This window comes from Poecilia mexicana, unplaced genomic scaffold, assembly GCF_051168715.1.
Source record: "Poecilia mexicana isolate PSO_F unplaced genomic scaffold, ASM5116871v1 scaffold_3, whole genome shotgun sequence".
Classification (NCBI taxonomy): Eukaryota; Metazoa; Chordata; class Actinopteri; order Cyprinodontiformes; family Poeciliidae; genus Poecilia; species Poecilia mexicana.
The window spans coordinates 9,260,929-9,281,281 of record NW_028263372.1 but is presented as its reverse complement, the minus strand read 5'-3'; the positions used below and the strand labels follow the sequence as shown (position 1 = coordinate 9,281,281).

The following is a 20,353-nucleotide window of genomic DNA, read 5'->3' as shown; positions in this document are numbered from 1 at the left end:
AGTTTATTACCATTTAAACACAAGCAACCTTCACTGGGTGACCATTTACAATCAAAGAAAATTGACTCAGCTCTGCTACATTGTGTGTAGATGTAATTGCCCCTCCACTGGTTTGTCCGGATGTATTACACCATTCCACAGCTAAGCTAAACTTCCCAGTCAGTCTGAAGTACCAAAAATGTCCAGCCATCTGAAACAGTCCAAGCTGGAACATTTGCATTTTTTTGTTTCATTTCCAAAGACTCCCTTGTAATTGCAACTGAAAACTGAAATGTCCCGAAGGACTGAGCCAGAGGTTCCCAAACTTTTCCAAGAGTTGGTCCCCCAAACAGCTTTAGCCTCTGAGGGATCCAGTTTGAAAAGCAACAGAAAATGCAAAAAAAAAAAAAAAGGTGTAAAGACAAAAACTTTTAGAATGTTTTTTTTTTCTCACTTTTATGCTCTATTCTGTAATGATTACATTAGGTTAGCATAAATGTCTCCTCCTACCTTCTAATTTTGATTGGGCAAGAGTTCTTAGGAGATTTTTTTGCAGCAGCGTCCTCCACAGTGGGGCTGCTGGACGGTTCCTTCTGCCTTTTTCTTTACAGAAACCTTTCCGTTTTCCGCTTGCAGCTTGATGAATTTGGCAATCAGCCAATCAGAAGGATGAGCGTGGCATATAGTGTTTCAGTTAGTTAATCTTAGTTATATTTTTTGATTTTAAAACTTAAGATCTGCTAATAGAATTACAATTAAAAATTTCAGAAAAATTCATTTCATTCATGTATTCTTTTTCTCATAAGATCTCCAGATTTCTGAGGGCGAAACACTGGAGTAAATAACAGAAGTTTAAGCACAAAAACAAAAATATCCATCTGAGAAATTTCTGTAAACCGATGATTAAAGAAGGGTACGTTGAGCATTCAAAGACTGTCAACCAACCCTGAAAGCCTTGTTCAAAATGTACAACACCACCACAAATAAATGGATGCAATAGATAGATACATCCTAGCAATCTCCAACAGTATCTCTCTACACCACCCATGGAAACATTTCTGATACTTCACTGCTGCGGGACATGACGTGGTTGTTTTGCTTTCACCTGAGCTTTCGTGGATGGACACTCAAAGTTATGCATGCAAATGTGCAAACACACCACCGATGAAACACTTCTTAGCAAGTCATTTACAGTTCACACAGAGCGCCTAATGTCAGAGCGGCATTCATTTCCAGTCGGTCAAGTTCTCATTGGTAGATTTAGCAACTGGATGAAAACTGAAACCTCCATTCCTCTGAAGGAGAGGTGTCCATCAAAAGATGTCAGGTGTACTTTTAATATATCTGTTTAAATGACAGTGCAGGTAAAACAAGTCTGTTAACATCCCTGTGTGCTAATAATGTGTATGTTTTGACCAGACATTTGACTAAATCTATTAAATTTGCGCTACAGGAAATGCCTCGCATCACTGCTTCCATATAGGGACTCAAAACAAAAAAGATGGGGGGGAAAAAAGGCTCTTGATCACAACTGAATGATTTTCAACTTAGTCAGCCTTGGAAGATGACTAGTCTTGTTGGACACTCAAAAGTTAATTTTTTCCCTTTCAGCTCAGTGAACACACCATACAAAGCACTACTGGGTCAAACTGACAATAAAACTCGAGTCATTTTCAGTGAGGTGTTTCTTTTTTTTTAACTGAAGTCAGATAAAACAGAAGTAAGACGTTCAAATAAATCCTGCATTGTCTACAAAGCACTGATACATATCTGTGGAATCACTCAGGCTGAGAGAGAATGAGAGAGATAGAAAAACTTTAAAGAGATAACAGGAAGATTGAACAAAGTGCAAAAAAGTTGCTCTTTTTATCCTTTTGAGCTTTCAACAGTCATCATGAGGTATGTCAGATTTTGGCAATCTCAGAGTTGAACTAAGAGTCTACATTCCCTAGGCAAAAACAGATAACTACCATTTTTGTAATGTAAACTGCGTCATCGCAAGTCGAAACAAAATATCTGCATTGTAGTTGTGTTGCTTTCACCAATACTCATTCATACGTATCAGGGTTACTAACCCTAACCCTCAAACCGTACCCTCTACCCATACTCCTGGTTTTACTTCTGGTTCTTAATCTTCAGAGCTGAAATTAAGTCCAGAATAAATCCCACCCAATTACAGCAATGAGCTAAAACAGGCAACAGAATGGGGCAGCCTAATTCGGTGATCTGACGTCCACAACAGCTTCTTTCAGTGGAAGGACGAGTCACAGATTATGATTACGCGTAAACAAAATGTAGAAATGCTTGTTGAGTATCTGCTCGTCTAGTGCCACGGACACATTTTCTTCCTCCATGCAGAACGGTTCATCCGGCCCACCAGTTCCTCTTGAGCAACAATCGTTCACGAAGAAAACACAGGGGACTTTTAAAATAGCAATGCACGTGTTCGCCATCTCCAAATCCAATTCCTGTTGTAGGAAACTGCAGAACGTTTGGCCCGAATGTGGAAAGGGTGAGTAAGTTCAAGACAATTGGCTGCTACAAGATATGCTGCATGCTGTGGCTAATACCTGGACTTTGAAGTCAATTTACAGTCTGCTTGTAAGATAATATCTTCTGAAACTGAAAAGGAAACCTCTGAAACCAGTCCTTCAACTGGCATTTTCTGTTGTAACCACAAGAAAAAAAGATTACAACAATTTTATTTCCCAGACTCAGCCACTTTTGAATTTTTTTTTGAATGCGTGTGTGAAATGCATAACAATTGGTTAAAAAAAAAAAGCATGCCACAGCATTCTATTAAACTTGCCTCTTTATCTTAGTAATGCTGGTTCCTCAGAAAGGCAGGAAAAAAGACATTAGGGGAGAAAAAAAACCCACACTTTTTTAAATTCAAAGTCATTCTTTGGTAATAGAAGAACCTTGAGAAATAATATCCCCTAAACTCCCCCTACGGCTACCCAACACCTGCTTAGAGAGATTACACAAGCCATTAACTCCATCTAAAACACTGGGTGCCGCCAGCTTTCAGCCAAGCTTCTTACAAGTCTCCGTTATGGCACAAACTGCCACTATGACACAGTTTTCTTCCTCTGATGCAAACAAAAAAAAGAAAAGAAAGAAAAAAGCTGCAAAGACACAGCCACAATCAAGTGCTTGGATGTGACAAATGGGTCAATAAATCAAAAGGGGAAAAAAGGGATTTTGGTTGAAATGAGGTAATATAGACCCGCCATGTCTTTCACAGTTCACTGGGCTATCAAAATAAACCATTACAGCCATGTGACTTCAGCATGAATGGGACAATGAATAGGATTAGCTTCACAAGTCATTAATCGGACTGTCTCCTGACCCTCCTTAATAATCAGCTGAGGATTCTCTAATGCAGCCACATGGACAAAACGCCCTGCGGCTGCGCATCGGCTAATATTTGGCATTAGTCTTGTCATGTGAATATGTAGTTTGTGAAGAGCCATCTTTTTCTTTTAATGGGAATATGCTACAAAAGCATATGGTAAGAAGACAGAGAATAGGGCTCATATAGGTAATCACTCTCTTTAAACTCAACACTGTCAGCTATAGTACTGGGCAATTAGAAGGTTCGTCTTAGCTGGTTAATTAAATGGGTCTAATTATTTTGGCCGACAGACTTGCTAACTCTCATAGGCTGCTTGTTTCAAAACAGCCTTACATAGAAAAATGAACTCCATGTTCAATGTGTTTGCTATATTTTCAAGAGATTTAAGCCTTGAAGTAAATAATTTGATTTATTTCAAGTTATTTGAAATATATCAAATAACGTCATTCTTTCCTGTCCTTCTGAAATAAATCAGTTAATCACATTTTATCATTTAAGCATGTCACAATAAATTTTGCCGAACAGTTATTGTGATTAGCGATAATGGTGTTTTCAGGATATTTTCAAGTAATATGATGGTAATGGCATAATATCGCAAAAACACAAACTTTAACTTCTCATGAACATTAACACTGGAACTGGAAGACATTTTAAATATCCAAAATAAACAAACAGAAAAACAGAAACAACAAATAAAAGTAATTGTGAAGTCTCATATTTCTTTTTAAATCCTGTAAAGCACTTTGCATTGCCTTGTTGCTGAAAATGTGCTATATAAATAAAATTACCTTTAACCTATAAAAAAAATTGTTCTTCAAAACAAAAATTGGAAGTGTAGACCAATGCACCAGAATGAAGACTTTTGTCATCCATTTTTTGGCAGAAAGAGAGACAGTAAGGACAAAAACGATAAATCACGCAAAGGGAAATTATTGAGCTTGTTTTAATTTATTATGGGATTCATTTATTGTTTATTGCAACAGGTATAATAAATCAACAAAAAAAATATTCAGAGCTACAAAAAGTAAGTGGTCACACATCAATATGATTTATTTTTGATACATGGGTTCAGAGAAACCATGGTATTTTTTGACTAACTTTCAAAGGCTCACCAGTGCCATTGCTAGAAGAAAACCAACGACTGCCACTGCTGTGGCACTTCTGCTTCCTTCAGTCTATAACTAGGAGCTGACTCACAGCTGTCAGTAGGTTTGTGTCTGTCGGCTAAGAAAAAAAAGACCCATATCTCGATTGTCATTAGCAAAGAGGATAAACTGCCAGTGGCACAATATTTTCAAAGTTGTACAAACTGGACAGTTCCTCAAATCTGGAAACAGAAAGCCACTAGGAAAAAATACAAAGAGGAAACAATTATTCTAAGAAAACATTGTTTCTTTGTTACTCAAAGAAAGAGGCTTACCAAGCAAGAAAACAGCTCAGTTTGCTATTTTGCTTAGTTTCATCCTGACATACTTGCATTTTGAAACTATTTCATGGCCCCTTATCTGTAGTTTTTTTATCTTGGCAAGTATCTTGATCTTTTTATCTTGACAGATAATAAATAATAATAATAATAATAATAATAATAAAGCTCAAATTTGGAAAAATTTTGATTTTAATTGAGTGTCTGAATCTTCTATAACTTCTTTAGGGATGCATGCTAACTTTTGTTTTTTGGGTTGTTTTTTTTTAACAAATACAGATAGCCAATAGTTTTCTCATTCCAAAGGTCGATAATCAATTTTAGCCAATAACTGATAACATACTGGGAAATAAGAAAGGCCAGCAAGCAAAAATGCAAGGCTGTGACATCAGTAATTTATACAAATTCAAAAACAGTTGAGTTTTTAATACAAGTTTTACAATTTTGAAATGAAAAACTTCTCACCAAGTATTTGCCAATATTGGTTTTCCTAATTTTTATACAAATAAAAACACACATTTTTTTAGTAAGAGGTCAGACAAACCAGCAAATTAATTTACCCTCACATCCTTAAAATGTAAACCTCCTAAAAGCTATTTAGAACAAATATTTAAGTGTAAAACAACATGGAAGTATTAATAGACAGTGAATGGCTGAAACTTCACTATACAGGAAATGATACCTCCAACAACAGCTCATGTTTTCATTCCTCTGACAGGTCTGTTAACATATTCAAAGGACACAGCTTTTATAAAAACAAAAAAAAAAACAAACACCAGACGGACGAGGTCCTAGTAAAGTCCCATCTGTTGTTAGGGGACCAGTGAAGACTGGAGCATTCTGACTGCAAACTGTTTTTGGGAATAAAGGTATTATGGTTTGACATTTAAAAGCCAACTGTGCGAGCCCCACAGCAAACCTACACCACAGTCCTAAACTATCGTGTTGGATTTCTTTAAAAAGTTTCATCATCACTACCAAAGGCTATGTTCCCAACTACAGACTGAATTTTCTGTAAAAAGCAGCAACTATTATGTCAACCCAACAGGCGCTCACAGCTTGGAAATAAAAAAAAAAATAACATCCCAACCATTTCTTGAAATGGTTTGATGATTGAAAGATCCCAAAAACTGCCACAAGTAAGTCACCTTCAGTCACTGAAGAAAACGAATTCCAAGAAAGCAGCACGCCTAAGTCGTCACAGATCCTTCAGAAGAAAAATAGCTTGACGAGGACAACAAGCAATATGAAACTTCACTTAAGTGTTTAATAGCCACAGAGCTTCTTGCTGCGGTCTTTCTAGGTCAAATGCCTCCCACAGGCCATTAATTAACTTGAGGAATGTCAATGCAGATCCGTGTTATTGGGACAACAGTTACCTGTGGCTGCCAGTTCGTGAAGCTTGGTGAATGTAGTCGTGCTGCTATAACTAACGCACACGCAGAAGACGAGTAAAGGGGGACTGGGACCCAAAAATAGACCCGAGGTGTCATCCAACACCGGGACCGCAAGGACCTCGCTTAGGTCTTCACAAAAGGGTAGATCAGACTTTGTCCTCCACCTGTGCAGGTGTTAGCCCTCCAATAAGTAGGTAAGGACACCCTGGCCTGGAGACCTTGTTCTGTCAAGATTTTTATTGTTTTTTTTTTTTTTGAAGCCCAGGCTTTGTTTTTAAGTCCCCAGCTTTATATGATAGGGAAACTAGAGGGAAAAAAAGAGAGTGAATGTTTAAAAGGTCTATTTATTCGGGTGGGATGCTAATACAATACTGAGGTATATTTGGTTATTCAAAAATTGTTTTCAGTCATTAAAAACTATTGCAAACTTGATGTTGGTCACGCAAAGGTAAATTCAAATTCGCTGCATTTGGTTTTGCCTTCAATGAAAAGTACATTGAGACATGATACACTTAGGCAGGAAGTGTATCATAAATGAGACAGCAGTATCATTTACTCAAAGGTGATGCTTCGAGTTAACGACAATGATAGTAAGTTGAATTTGCAGGTATAAACTGCTCCTTCTGCCATGACGGGGCAACGATTTGGTTGTCAACTTGAACTTTTGCCGTCTTGGGCATTCTGTCCTTGACTTTTCAAGGGAAAAAGAGTCAAGTACACCACAGTTGATTTCATATCAACCATTCATCAATATTTACCTACAACGCCAACATTTATGAAAACTGTTGCCTTAGAAAATATTTCTATAGTCAACCAGAAGCAATAAAAACCAAAAGGTTTTCATCGTCGCAATCTCAAAGGACTGATTGGACACAATAGTTGGTTGGACATTTTTCAAGTGCCATGCATTCCCACTCTGCATGCCAATAACATATTTGGGTATGTGGATGTGTCCTACTGCCTCAATGCACACAGTATCATTACTTCTGATGGCTGAGATGCTACACATCACAAAAAAATCGTTGGGAAACTGCAATGGCAAAAGATTGGAAAATGTAGATTAGTCATAATTGACAACATTGCAAGATCCAGCAACTGTTTTATAATGATGCGTTTTCCTGATATTTTCCTATATTCAACATAACTTTCTGTAAGGAAATGTGATTATATAAATGTAGTAAATAATATCTACCAGCAGATTGGTATGCATGTTTGATCATCAGTCATAATCTGGGAACATTGTAAATGAACTTAATTTATATGCCGCTTTAAACTACACCAACATTGCCTCATAGGCAGACTGGGAGGCAATTTGAGGTTAAGTGCCTTGCCCAAAAGCACATTAATATGCGACAGGAGAAAGCTGGAATCAAACCTACAACCTCCCAATTGCAACATAACACCATCTTTGAGTCAAAGTTGCCAAGTGGTGCAACGAAAACAATTGTGGGGTCAAAATATCCTCAGAGAGCAAATACTGCTTCCCTCACCTTGTTTTTCCATCATCACAACTCCCAATGTACTTTAATATCTAACTCACTACTTTTTGTATCGTGTAGAAACTAAAGGTCAAAAGTCAAACTCTATCCAACTGATCGGCTACATTATCAGAATGCATCACACTTCAAATATATAGTACCTTACCAAATAATGCATGAAAGCCATCCTTTGGGATTGTGATTTTGCACATGTTCATCCTGAGATAACAGTGGTGATGCCTTATACCAAACACTGTCACAGGCTTCATTTACTTTTGATCCATATACTTATAAAAATCTAAAACTATAAACATTTTTAACAGTTTTCTAGCACACCACAGAACCATTTGTGTCACTGCTGAAAAACCTGCTTTGGGCTTCAAACAAAATGAGCCGCAAGAGTACTACAGAGAAAACATTCCCTCCAACTATATTTTATCCTCAAAAGGATTTTATTTGCAGATATCTTTTGCAATATTTAGTGCTTCTCTGCAAGTGTCACATGGTTATTTAGCAGAGATTTACTTGTACAAATTGCTGTCGAAACAAGGTCCGGAGAGAAAGTAGCCATTTTTAAGGCTAAGTGGATCCATGCCGTTTGCCATCTGAGCCCAAACAAGAGTTTCATTCCAGACATGAATGCTGTCTGAGTCATCGCACAAGGCTTCTAAAACACTAGACGCTCGCATCAGTCAGGAAGAATGCACTGTAGGCCGGCTGCTCGTTGCCAGAATGAATACATTATCTTTGAAACTAAAGCCTTCAAAAGTGTCACAGTGAGGCCAGGGTACCTTGCCTGTATCTTGTAAAGAAAGCAGAGAAGGTTGAAATTAGCGCATGAGCTCAATGTCAAACAGTGCACACTGGGGCCAAGCACAGGGTAATCTCTAACTGCATAGTTGCACTTAATGGAGAGAATCTAAACAATTCAGTAAGTCATAAGTTAAAACAGGCCGTCCTTTTTCCTCTTTGAGTGCCTGTGATTGTTGTTGAGGATAATTATTATTTCTAAAATCCATTTTACAATGAGCTGTAAATATGATTTGTGTAGGCAGCTGGTAACAGCAGTGATTGTTCAGTCAACTGAATAAAAAAAGTTGCTAAAAACTATTAGTAATAGACTTAAGAAAAGTTACAATTCAAGTTTTAAGCTAATGTTATTAATGCACACACTGATTGCTGATCTACAAGTGAAAGCTCCATCCACACAGACCACACACTGCATGCAGGGCTCAGAAACAGGCTCATTAAAAAAAATCATAATAATCATAGTAAGCATAATAATTATGTGTAATAAAATTTGTGAAGGGTGTTTGTAGATATAATGCATACAACAACTACATATTTGCTGGGCGCTGTGTGAGAGCAGCTGTTAGCGCCGCTCAGAGGGGCAGTGAGAACCTCTGAAGTTGATTTTACTGTTGTAGACAAAAAAACAGTAGCAAAGCACCATTTCACATGCCGTTTTCACTACTGAAGTAACACTAAGCTCCTTTGAAAAAATGAAAATTTAAAAAAGGGTTAAATACCAAGCAACAAAGATGCGTTTAGTCTATCTTCCAAAATGATTCACTCTGAACAGCAGGTGTTAAAGTCTGTTAATTTGTGATAATACGCAACTTAATGTGAAGACGTCAAGTCTTTGATGATTTTTGGTTTTAATAAGCGCCTCCAAATGAATCTTCCTCAGTAAAACAAAGCTTGTTATGTGAGTCGGTTTCCTATAAAGTTCTGACCTTTTGCGTCAAACAAATATGTGAGAACTGAAAAATAAGTTTTATTCTAATTGTATTTTAATGGATGAGTCCTAGTTCTGTTTTGCACTCCTCGTTGTCACATTTTATTCATTGCACATTTTAATCGTCACTTAAAATCAATTGTCTTTGTGAGCCTCAATTTCCCATTAATTTTTAGAGTTTTCTCTTGAGCCTTAGATACGTCAAGGGCCACATGAGGCCCAGTGGCTGAAACTGGAAATGACTTCAACACATGTTAAGCAGAAGGTCCTGAAATAGAGAGTTTTTACCAAACTGCTGCACACTGTAAAATACTAACAAAGCATTAAAGTTGCTTTTTCACTCAAAGATGAATAAATAAAGATCAGACTCCAGTGTGGATTAGAAAAAATTGTTAGCATTATAAGGTTATTAATAAGGTTATTCAGGTAAGATACATTAAGATGTAGAGTAGGTACACTTTGATTAATTCCTATCTTTGTTGTATTATTAAAACTTACTTTCTTTTGACCAACTGTTCGGTTGTCTGGTTTTATGTATGATGATCCCCAACATTTGTTTCACCTCTCGCACTCCAGCCTTCCTTTTGGTAGAGACGTACATGATGTTTGAGTGAGACTCAAAAAGCAGAGAAAAAAGGGAACCAGAGCTCCTTGCTTCGCTATCGGTTCTGCTCCTCCAGGGCACTGAGCTAAAGAACCGCGTCACTTCCTCGGCAACACTAACAGCGGTAACGTGGCCGCGCCGTGTTGACCACCATTGAGATAGTCACGAATGTTTGATTTAATCAAACCTGCCTATTGTCTCTCTGGACAGATATCAGGCCGTGGCAGTGACACGACCCCGGCCCGGCACACAAAAGCGGCCTCTGTGCAGGGACTGCACACAAACGCTGGCTGACAACACAAGACCCGGGGATGAAAGGACTCTTCAGTGTTTGGTGACAGTTATTACCCTCTCTGCTGAAACCAAATACCTGTGGGCCTAGATAGCATTATCGTTCTGTGAGGCACACCAGGGGGCCAGCCTGTAATCGGGGCTTGGTCCTTGATCAACTCTCTGCCCCAGTTTTTATGCAATCACCTCCTCCTCTTCCTCCCCACCAACCTATAAAGGAGTAGCTTAGCAATCATAGAACACCACACTGAATCAGATGGTATGTAAAACTAAAAGAAAACCTTTAGAGGGTTTCACAGTTAAGTCTCTGATGGAACACCGGGTGCTCAACATGATGAAAACAACAATTTAAGGTCAATCACTGCTCATACTAACCCTCCCGTAGGAAGTTATACAACACAGAGACATGAAGAAGAAGATAATATGAGGATGAAGTGCACAAGGAAAACTGCAATCCAGAGTTATAGATTTATTAAAAGAAAGCAACTATGCAAGGTTAAAGGAATACACAGAGAGAAGAAGTGTGCAGCAGCCAAGAGAAGAGGCATGTTTGGCCAATCAGACACTCTGAGTTGCCTTGAAACAAGCATGTTTACCCCAGGATAAACTCTTGACCTCTTTCTGGTCAGTTCCACAACAATTCCTAACAGCCCCATGACAGATAGCCCTCTTTAATCCTGCAAGAAAACAACATGAGCTCGGTGTCATTTGAAACTAAAACCAAAGCGGTTTGTTTTGGTGCCTGGATTTTCCCACCTGGTTTCATATTGCAGCTCTTCTAAAGCACATTGTTTTGCGTACAACAAGACAGGATGAATTTTTAAAAAAAGGGGGAAAAAAGGAAATGGCCATCAAAAAGTATGTACCTTCTGATAAAACATGCTACTTTCCATAAGGAGAGGCCAAAAGTTTAAAATACAACTATGCGGTGTAATGACTCACACAGACGTTGCTAGGTGATGATGAAAACTGCACCTTAAGGATAAGCATCAAAACAAAAACAAGGCAACCTGCAACTTCCCTGAGAAGCGAGGCCGACATCACGGCCCACGACTTTCACGGTTTAAAGCGTGTTTGCCTCGGTTAACTAAAGCCGTCAGAGTGGGCGTCAATAAGAGACCTTACCAACAGCCTGGGTGACGAGGTTGGCTGTGAGCAGGCTCTCTCAGGTTCACGCGAAACTCATTTTAAGCCCATCAGAGCACAGGTGTGTTTATGCTGGGCAGGTATCCTCGGCAGACGTGCAAGCTCTCGCCACAATGATTCCACCGAGCTAAATATGGCTTTGTGCTAACGCAGACAGGAGGCTCATCAAAGCCCTGATGTCAGAGGGAAGGGGCGGGGCTTACGGGACACAGGTCAGGTCTTTGCATGGTGCAAAGAAGCAACTGCACTTTTAGTAAGAGGTGTTGCATTATGGGTCACGTAAATATTCCTTCACTCTGCCTTCTAATTTAAGAGGGCACTGAACTTTAATATGATACATGATGTACATCAGCTCTACATTGTCACTTTCAAGTTAGTTTTTTTTTTTTTTTGACAAAATATAGACATTTTTCCTTGGTCATCTCAGAAAAAAATCCATGCAAGTCAAATTAAAATGTAAAATTATCACAGACCTACTACAGCAACTTTATCTTCCTTTAATAATCAGTGTTTAGATTGAATTGCAGATTTAAAACTGACTGTAGCCCTTGGGAGAAACTGAACAAAATGGTGCACCTCTTAAAAAAGGAAACAATTTAAAAAATAAAGGGAAATTCAATAAATCTCCAACTGTTAATGTATTACTTTTAAAGCAAAAAATTTAAGAGTTTCTCTTATGACTTCTTTACATACTGCTGCCATTAGTCCAATTGTTTATTCCTCTTGTGCAGCAGTTGCGTTTATTTGTGGATTTCTTTCCTGCTATTAGATCAGACACCAACCCAATATTCCATCCATAAATACCAAAGATGCTGATTAATAGCTGCTTTGTCTGTCAATTTATTTGTGTCACTAAGGCCCTTATGAGCATTTTTATGATTTTAATTAATAGTAGAACAATTGTAGATAAACTAACCACAAGGCAGCAGTAAAGAAAATAGTGCCTTCCATGCACTGCAAGATAAACTACCGCTGTTTATTTTTATTTTCTCCGACTGAGTCTGCTTTCTGACGCCAGAGCGAGACAGTATCTATTTGATGACAAGTGAGGCAGTGAAAATATTCCAAATATATCTCTCTAGTAATTCAAAAGAGTCATGTTATTTAGCTGGAATTGCTACATGTCAGTTTTTTGGAAACTATGAAAAACAGGCTCGGCCCGTTTCTTCTACATCCGCATACTCCATCTCGATGCAGCCAAATCACAAAAAAAAAAAAACTATTTCCTTTTCCTTTTTTGCATTCTCTTGCTTGTCAGAGGGAAGGGGTTTATCTATTTAACAACAGATAAACTCATAAAATGACACAATCGTAGCTCATTATGATTGCAGGTTAATAGGTTGACATACAAGGAAGTCATTTCCCAGAGTTGGTCAATTAAATCCGGTGTTTATAAGCAGGATGATGGGAGATAAAACGGCCACTAAACCCAGATAAAAACTGCTGGAAATGTGGCTCCACCTGCTTGTAAAGATATCTCTACTGAGGAATGGTAAAGCATACAAGTGTATTACGTGACTTTTCTGGCATCTAATGTTCACCTTTGAGGGCGTAAATGCGAGCGCAGAATCGGGGGAAAAAATGAAGCTCAAATTAATAATTTTTACCCAAGTCCCTTTAAATATTAATTAAAGGGACCCACATCCAATCTAATTTCCCCATTTGAAGAACAGAAAGTGGTTTCTGTAAACAAAAGTTAAAAAAGAAAATTGTTGTCTTTTGAAACAAAAGCTTTTTTTCTCTACTAGCTTGTATTCAAAATGGTTTTAAGCTGGAACAAAAAGCCAACAGGGTGAAATATATCCTTAAACTTTGTTGAAACACTAAAGAGATTCTACTGGTTCAGAGAAGTCAAAAATGATAGCATGGCACAAGTAGTTCATGTTAAAAAAGAAAAAACAGTAAACACAAGTGAGTTTTAAGCATGTTAGCCCATGAAAATAAAATCTTCACCCCTTTTCTAATGTTTGGAGTTTGTATTTGTATTGTGTAAAAGCTACAATAATTACATTAAATAGGATTTGTACAAATCCACCCGGAGGAAACACCCTGGTGATTAGGGCTGCACAATCATACAATAGGGATATCCTTAGCAAATGTTGTGATGACAGTATTGGTTCAGATAAAAACACAGCCTCCTCCCTGCGCTCTTCCTTGTCCGTGTGTGACCTTTAGCATCTTGGGCGCTACTATCTGGTGTAGATACCGCTGAGAGACTTCATCACAGCCTGAACATGACTCAAGTCCTTTGCCAAATCAACATTGCACACACTGGCATCGTTAAACATTTAAGTTTCTACAAATTGTAAAGTTTGCGCTCTTAGTGGAGGCTTAACAGCTTAGCTTGACGCAGAAAGGAGAACAGCAGGAGTAACGATGCACAATATCGGCCATATGTGTAACTGAGAAACTACTGTCAAATGTTGCGATGGCGATATGGGTTACAATAAACCTTTTTATTTTTTTCCATTCTTTCATCACAATGTCACCAAAACTTTTTGAATGCATTGGAGCTATTAAATTCTAACTTTGTTGTGGGCATTTATGGGAGTAAAATTTGCAAGCCTGCAGTCTCCTTCTTACAGCATCAGATAAGCTGGAGTTTGAATTATATCATTTCTATTTATGAGTGAACTCCATTAATTCCACAACATTATTATCTGTGTTTTATGCAAAAGGAAACTTTTCTAACCGGCCAAATGTGCATTTCTTGCAGTGCCGGTACTCTACACTCCATAAAGTCGGAGAAAAGTCCAGTCATGCCCGGCACTTTCTCTGGTATCTCCTTAAGAAGACTTTAAGCCATAGTGATGATATGACGGAAAACTTGAAGAATTTCTGAAACCATCACGTCTTAAAGCCTTGACAGCAAGAATCGTCCTATGCCTAATTTCCGTGCATACGTCAATGTCAGCGAGCTACAAATACGTCAGAGGACCCAAAAAAAAAAAAAAAAAAAAAAGAAGAAAAATGCCAATCCTAGTGGAAAGCCTGGAAAAATCACCACAAGCAAAAGAAAAGCCAACAACAAAGCCGACACGACAATTTCCAGGAGGACAGAAAAACGCCGCTCGAGCTGTGGCGGCAGTCGCCGTTTCGGAAAAATAAGTTCGGCTGTTGTTCGACGGGGCCGAGAGGATTCCGGCAATTCCAGTCCTAACAAAAACTAAGTCAAGGCTTTATTGTGGACATCAGCAGGGAATTGAGCCGTCACCCACCCCGGCAAACAGAGAAGGCGAGCCGTGAGACAGAGCCCGTTGATGAACGAGTACCTGGAAGCTTCCATTCTATGGTAAAAACAGGGTAATTATAAGGCCGACACGCCGCGCATCCTCCATCATCATTAAATTAGGGGGTTTGTGAAGATGAGAAATTGGCTGGCTTCAGCTTGGAGCCAGCGGAATCCTCATGGAAATTTACAGTCCTTAAAATGGGAGGCCATCTCCTCTTTCATTTTGTGTTTAGCGCCAGAGATAAATACATATTTTTCTCTTTTGGGGAGGGCGGCCTCACGGGTGAGCCTGGGTTTCTGCTGGGAGGGACGTAAAGATCAGGCTAATACGCATTTGGCTAAACGGAAAGTGAGCTGAGCCACTCGGATGCAGCGAGGACACCACTGTGTCAGAGCGCCGGAGCAAAACCCATTGTGTTGCACCCACTCTCTGACACAATGGTAATGGTTAAAGGCACCAGCTAAAATTACAGGAGGCAGCGATATCTTATTTTTAGATGAGGGATTTAAAACTGTTTACACGTCTTTAAGACTGAAGAATACCACAAGAAAGAGGTTTAGCTTTTAAGTTTGATGCTTTTGTTCTCCGTACATACAGCGCTTTTTGCAAAAGGTGTGAATGTAACACCTTAACCTTTTATTGATTTTTGTAAATCTGCAAACACAAAATTCTGTGGACTTTGGTGGAGTTTTATGTGACGTACCATTAACACGAGTTGCTATAGAGCCACCTTTTACTGCAGATTCAGATTCAAGTCTCAAGTCTCCATCTAGAGACTGGAATTTTATCCGTTCTTTTTCACTAAACAGCTCAGGTTCTTTTTTTCATATTGGATGTAGACTTTGACTGAACCATTTTAACACATTTTTCTGTAGCTCCAGCTGGTTTTCTTCCAGAATTGCTGTTTTTTTTTTTTGTTTTTTTTTGCTCCACCCATCTTCCAATCAACTCTGACCAGCTCCCCTGCACCTGCTGAAGAAAACCATCCACATCCACTGCAAGGTTTCATGGTGTGTGATATCAGTTGATGTTGTGAGAAAAAAAACCCTGATAAATAAAAGAAGTGTTGATGTCTCCAATTTCCATCCAGTCAAAATGGATTCAGTACTTCCTCCTCAACTACGTTTTATTGGAAAAGTTGCTAAATTTGGAAAATTTTAAAATATCACTAAACTGCAGACAGAAAGTGCATTTAATCATATTTTCAAATTTTGTGATATTTACTGATCTCATTGAACACCCAGTGGAGAAAGTAATAGATAAATGATACACTACACAATAATTGCTGCATTTACCATCTTCTGACCTCTGAAGGTCACTGGATTTTATTTAGTAGTACTCTATGTTAGTTGTAAAAAAAAAGTAATAATAAATCCAATGCATCATTGATCTTCTTGCCCTTCTTAATGATCTGCTATTTTATATTGTTCTATCAAATGAAGCTCCAATAATATACTCTGAACATCCTTGACCACTTGGCTGCTTCAGTCCTTAAGACCAGGATACCAAAAAGCCACGTCTCTTTAAAGAGTCTCCTCTCTAGCCACCAGACTGGCCACACACACACACACACACACACACACACACAGAGACACACAGACACACACGCAGATTCAACCAACAGACTCTGACACAGTCAGGTTAAAATGTAGCTATAAGAAGAAGTGAAATTATGCCATGAATGTGACGCACCCATGTTGTAAGAAACTTCCGGATGAAGTCATTCCTTTAACATGTAACCTTGTGAGAACTTATACTAGTAGGAGGACAGTAAATAGCTAACCTACAATCATAGATGTAGATTCAGATGTATAAGCTAGTATTGTTGCATGAAATGTCTTGCCAGATTCTGCAAAAAAACAACTTAAAATAGAGGGGTTTTTTTCCACCTTTCAATGTAGTGATAAAAACTAGGCTCATAATCACATAAAAAGGAATTTTCGCATCAGTGCAGATCAGGTCAGCGAGGAAACTTTCAGTCTCTTCTTGAGAAGGCAGCAGATGGGCCTCACAGCAGTGGTTTGCACTCTGGCTCAGGCAGAGTGGGACAAAGTCCAAGCTAAGTCACCGTGGATGAGGAGTAAGATGAGGCTTGCGCCGCAAACTTCAGGGCAAACTCAAGGGGAACCAGAGGGCGGCCATGTTAATGTCCCCGGTCCCTTTGAACGTGTTTAAGTGGATGAGGTCAAGCGGGTGTAAATGAATCAGGAGGGGCTCCGTTTTTCCCTTCCACATGCGTGCAGAGCAGAGTCCCTGCTTGCAGCTGGGCTTTGGAAACCTTCCCATGCCCCTGGAGCCACTAGAATAACTAACGTCAACATATTCCTATTTGGATTTTATATGATGGATCAACACAAGGAGGTGGAGAAGTGTAAACTTGATAGGAAATTGCTACTTTTTTTGTTTGTTTTTGCAAATAAAAGTCTGACAAGAGTTTCATCTGACACTCCTGAAGCAAATCTAGAACAATTGCAAGAAGTCACCTAATTTGAGGCGTGACTAACATTAGTGAACACACAGCATCTTCAGCTGTCAGAGAAGTGGTGGCTCACAGCTCAGACAGGATATTCAGGATTTGTCCAGTTTTCCCAGTGAAATTCAAGCACTTTTCAAGCATTTTTAAGGTAAGTTTTTATACATTTCCCCACACTTTAGAGATAAATATCATAGAAATTAACTAAAAAAAAGAAGACAGTTTCAATTCATGATCATATGACATCATTTATCACTGTTATTAATATCTTATTCTAAAGTCACTAGCAGGGACAAAGAATAAAATAGAGCAAAAGTTTACATGTTGAAAATGTCTCTTACACACACACCCTACACACCTGACTGGTCTGAGAACAAAACACTAATTTAACAAACAAACAAAAAAATATATTTTCATAACTTTAAAGCGAACTTTTATGTCAACTGCATCAACTCAATAAGTCATTGAGCCATTAGGAATACATTTTCAAAAACAAAATCAAAAATGTTCTTACCAAGTCTTTCTGGCATTTGGTGAATATAAATAATTTTGGAAATTCTAACTGGTCTAAAACAAGAAATGTTAAGTCACAAATCAGCTAAGACTACAAATGTCTTTATCAGGTGTATGAAAATATCTGGTTTCAACTGTAAACATTTTCCAAATTGAGATTTTTTTACCAAATGTCAGATTTCACTTTATTACAAAACAGTGTGGCTTGAATATCAAGCATTTTATACAGAAATCAAAGACTTTGAAAACCTTGAAAACACCCAACTGAAATTCAAGCATCTTCAAGGATTTCAAACACCTGTACAAAGCCCTGTATATTATATTAACAGAATAATTATTAATCAGGAACCCGTAAAGGTCAAACGTGACCTTTATGGAAGACTGGAAAAAAGAAATCAATGTCTGCTGTACTGAAACACAGTAGAGACAGCATCATGCTGTGGGGTTATTTTTCTTTCCTTTTTTTGCAGCAACAGGGAAATGGATGGGTAGGTGTATAAAACACAACATAGTTTGACAACAATGAGGTGGAGGTCCACCTTCTAACAGGGTAAAAGATCCTAAACTCAAACCTAATGCTGCAATTAAATGATTGAGATAAAACCCATTTATAAACCAGAATGGCCCAGTCAAAGTTCAGACCTGACCCATCTGTATTTTATGTCCCAATCAAACGTACAGAAGTTTGTGATTGCATCATGAAAATGTCCCACATTTTCATGATGTGGGACATGAAAATGTCCCACATCATGGGACATTTTCCCATCGATAATCGATAATCCTATCGATTACGTTATGGTTATCTAGTGTGTTTCATCTAATAAAGGTTTTATCAGCATGAAATGTTATTGCAATTATTCTAAAGTAAACCGTACAGGCTGGGTAGTTCTCGTGAGCATCATTAAATATCCATCCATAGTTGTGCAAAAATATGTTTAATATCAAATTACCGTTAAACAGAGCGATTCCTCGCACAGTTAGCTTGGTTCAGTTACTATTAACATAGCGTACAATATGAGAAGATGCAACTAGTTTTAACCCTTATTTGCGTGGCGTTATTTCAGACTTATAAAGGCGACTTCTTTAAGCTCATAGAAACGTGAGAAGTTCCCTCACAGGCCGCAGCAGAACCGAGCAAAGCGGACTCGGTGTGAGCGGCGGGGATGTCATGGCTACCCAGCAACAAGTTAAAGCCCAGCGCCGCCGCGGCCATTCACCAACTTTTTCTCCCAGCGCAAAAACGCCGGCGAAACAAACAAAAGCGGCAAGCAAACCGGGCTCCATTCCTATCACGTTCAACACACCGAACTAAGCTGGGAAACTTGCTGCTCTCTCTTACCTCAGGCAGCTGAAGCTCAGTCAATGTGAAGAGGGTGCAGCCTTTAAACGCATAATAATCCTCCCAACACAGGGCCCCCGCAGTCAGAGTTCGGAGCTGGGACAGAAACGTCCTGGGTTATCAACAGGAATTATTAGAACCACAGTGTAACTTTTCCTCCCCGTGTAAGTAGTCCTCGTTGACGAACAGGGACGGCTTTCCAGCCGTTGTTAGTGTTTCCCAGGACAACTCAAGTAGGGAGGAGGAGGAGTCTATACTTGGAGTTTAGTTACAGACGACAGGAAGTCAATATTCAATACTTTTCCACATCTAAAGCTCTTCACTGTGTTGAACAAGCAACGTGAAGTAGAACATTTACATAAAAACTGCGTCACATCGACACAGCGAGAGAAATCTCGCGCTCGTTACCAACTTTTCTCACCAGCTGGCCTGAGAAAAATGTTACAATGTGACATCCTGTCCTTTCACAATGAAGCAACTGCAACAGGACACTCAAATATCAAACATGACTGCTGTTTTTTTCTTTCCTTTTCTTCACACACACACACACACACACACACACACACACACACACACACACACACACACACACACACACACACACACACACCGTTCATTTAAACCCTTATTTTGCATTAGGAAATAAAATCAATTGGCACATCTTCCCCGCTGAGATTTTTTTCACCAGCCTCCAAAAAGATATATACATACAATTCCATATTAATATAACATTCTTCACATATCAATATAACATGAAAGGTTAGATTAGCTGCAATAAAAGGTCTGTTCAGCACCTTGCTAAATATACACAATTTAATAATTAAATCAGTGTCAACAGCTAATCCAATCAGAACTGTAAAAAACACCAAACTAATGTACTGCCTACAAGTTTAACTCTGAACAGGCTAAATTGGATTAAAACAGAAGAGAATCAACGAATGACACCAGAGGACTTCCTACCAATAGAAATAAAACACTACAGGACAACATTATCACATAAAATTACCCAGAAATTAGAAGGACTTGACCAGGCTCTGCTAGAATCACAACACCAAGCATACCCCCTGGATTTACCTGACAATCAGGTGTTCAGCAAAATCTTACATTTATGAATATTCATAGATCTGAGTCAGCAAACATGACTTCAGCTTATCTTTGTGCAACACTACATTAGCAAATATGACATCAACTAAACATTACCATTACAGTAGCAGCAGCAACTCCAAAAAGAAAATAGAAGCGTCGTTAACATTTTCAAAAAATAAACTGTAGTAACATTTATCCAAAGCAGCATTAGCATTATGTAAGCCAGAGCCGCATCGAAAAAACCACAACAAAGTTCATGACTGATTATCAGCGAAGACCAAATGATAGTGGCTGA

At 38.6% G+C, this 20,353-nt stretch overlaps 1 protein-coding gene across 5 annotated transcripts in view; it reads right to left on the bottom strand.

Moving 5' to 3' along the window:
- The window catches only part of akap13a (A-kinase anchoring protein 13a), a 127,201-nt gene extending 107,974 nt beyond the window's left edge, over positions 1 to 19,227 (bottom strand). For 4 of the 5 annotated variants that reach the window (XM_088004131.1, XM_088004134.1, XM_088004135.1 and 1 more), the window contains exon 1: positions 18,973 to 19,226. The gene's annotated coding sequence lies outside the window, so the exon portion shown is untranslated. Of the gene's footprint in view, positions 1 to 18,972 lie in introns of all 5 variants that reach the window. The other variant, XM_088004136.1, reaches the window with a different exon arrangement.
- Between the last annotated feature and the right edge of the window lie 1,126 nt (positions 19,228 to 20,353).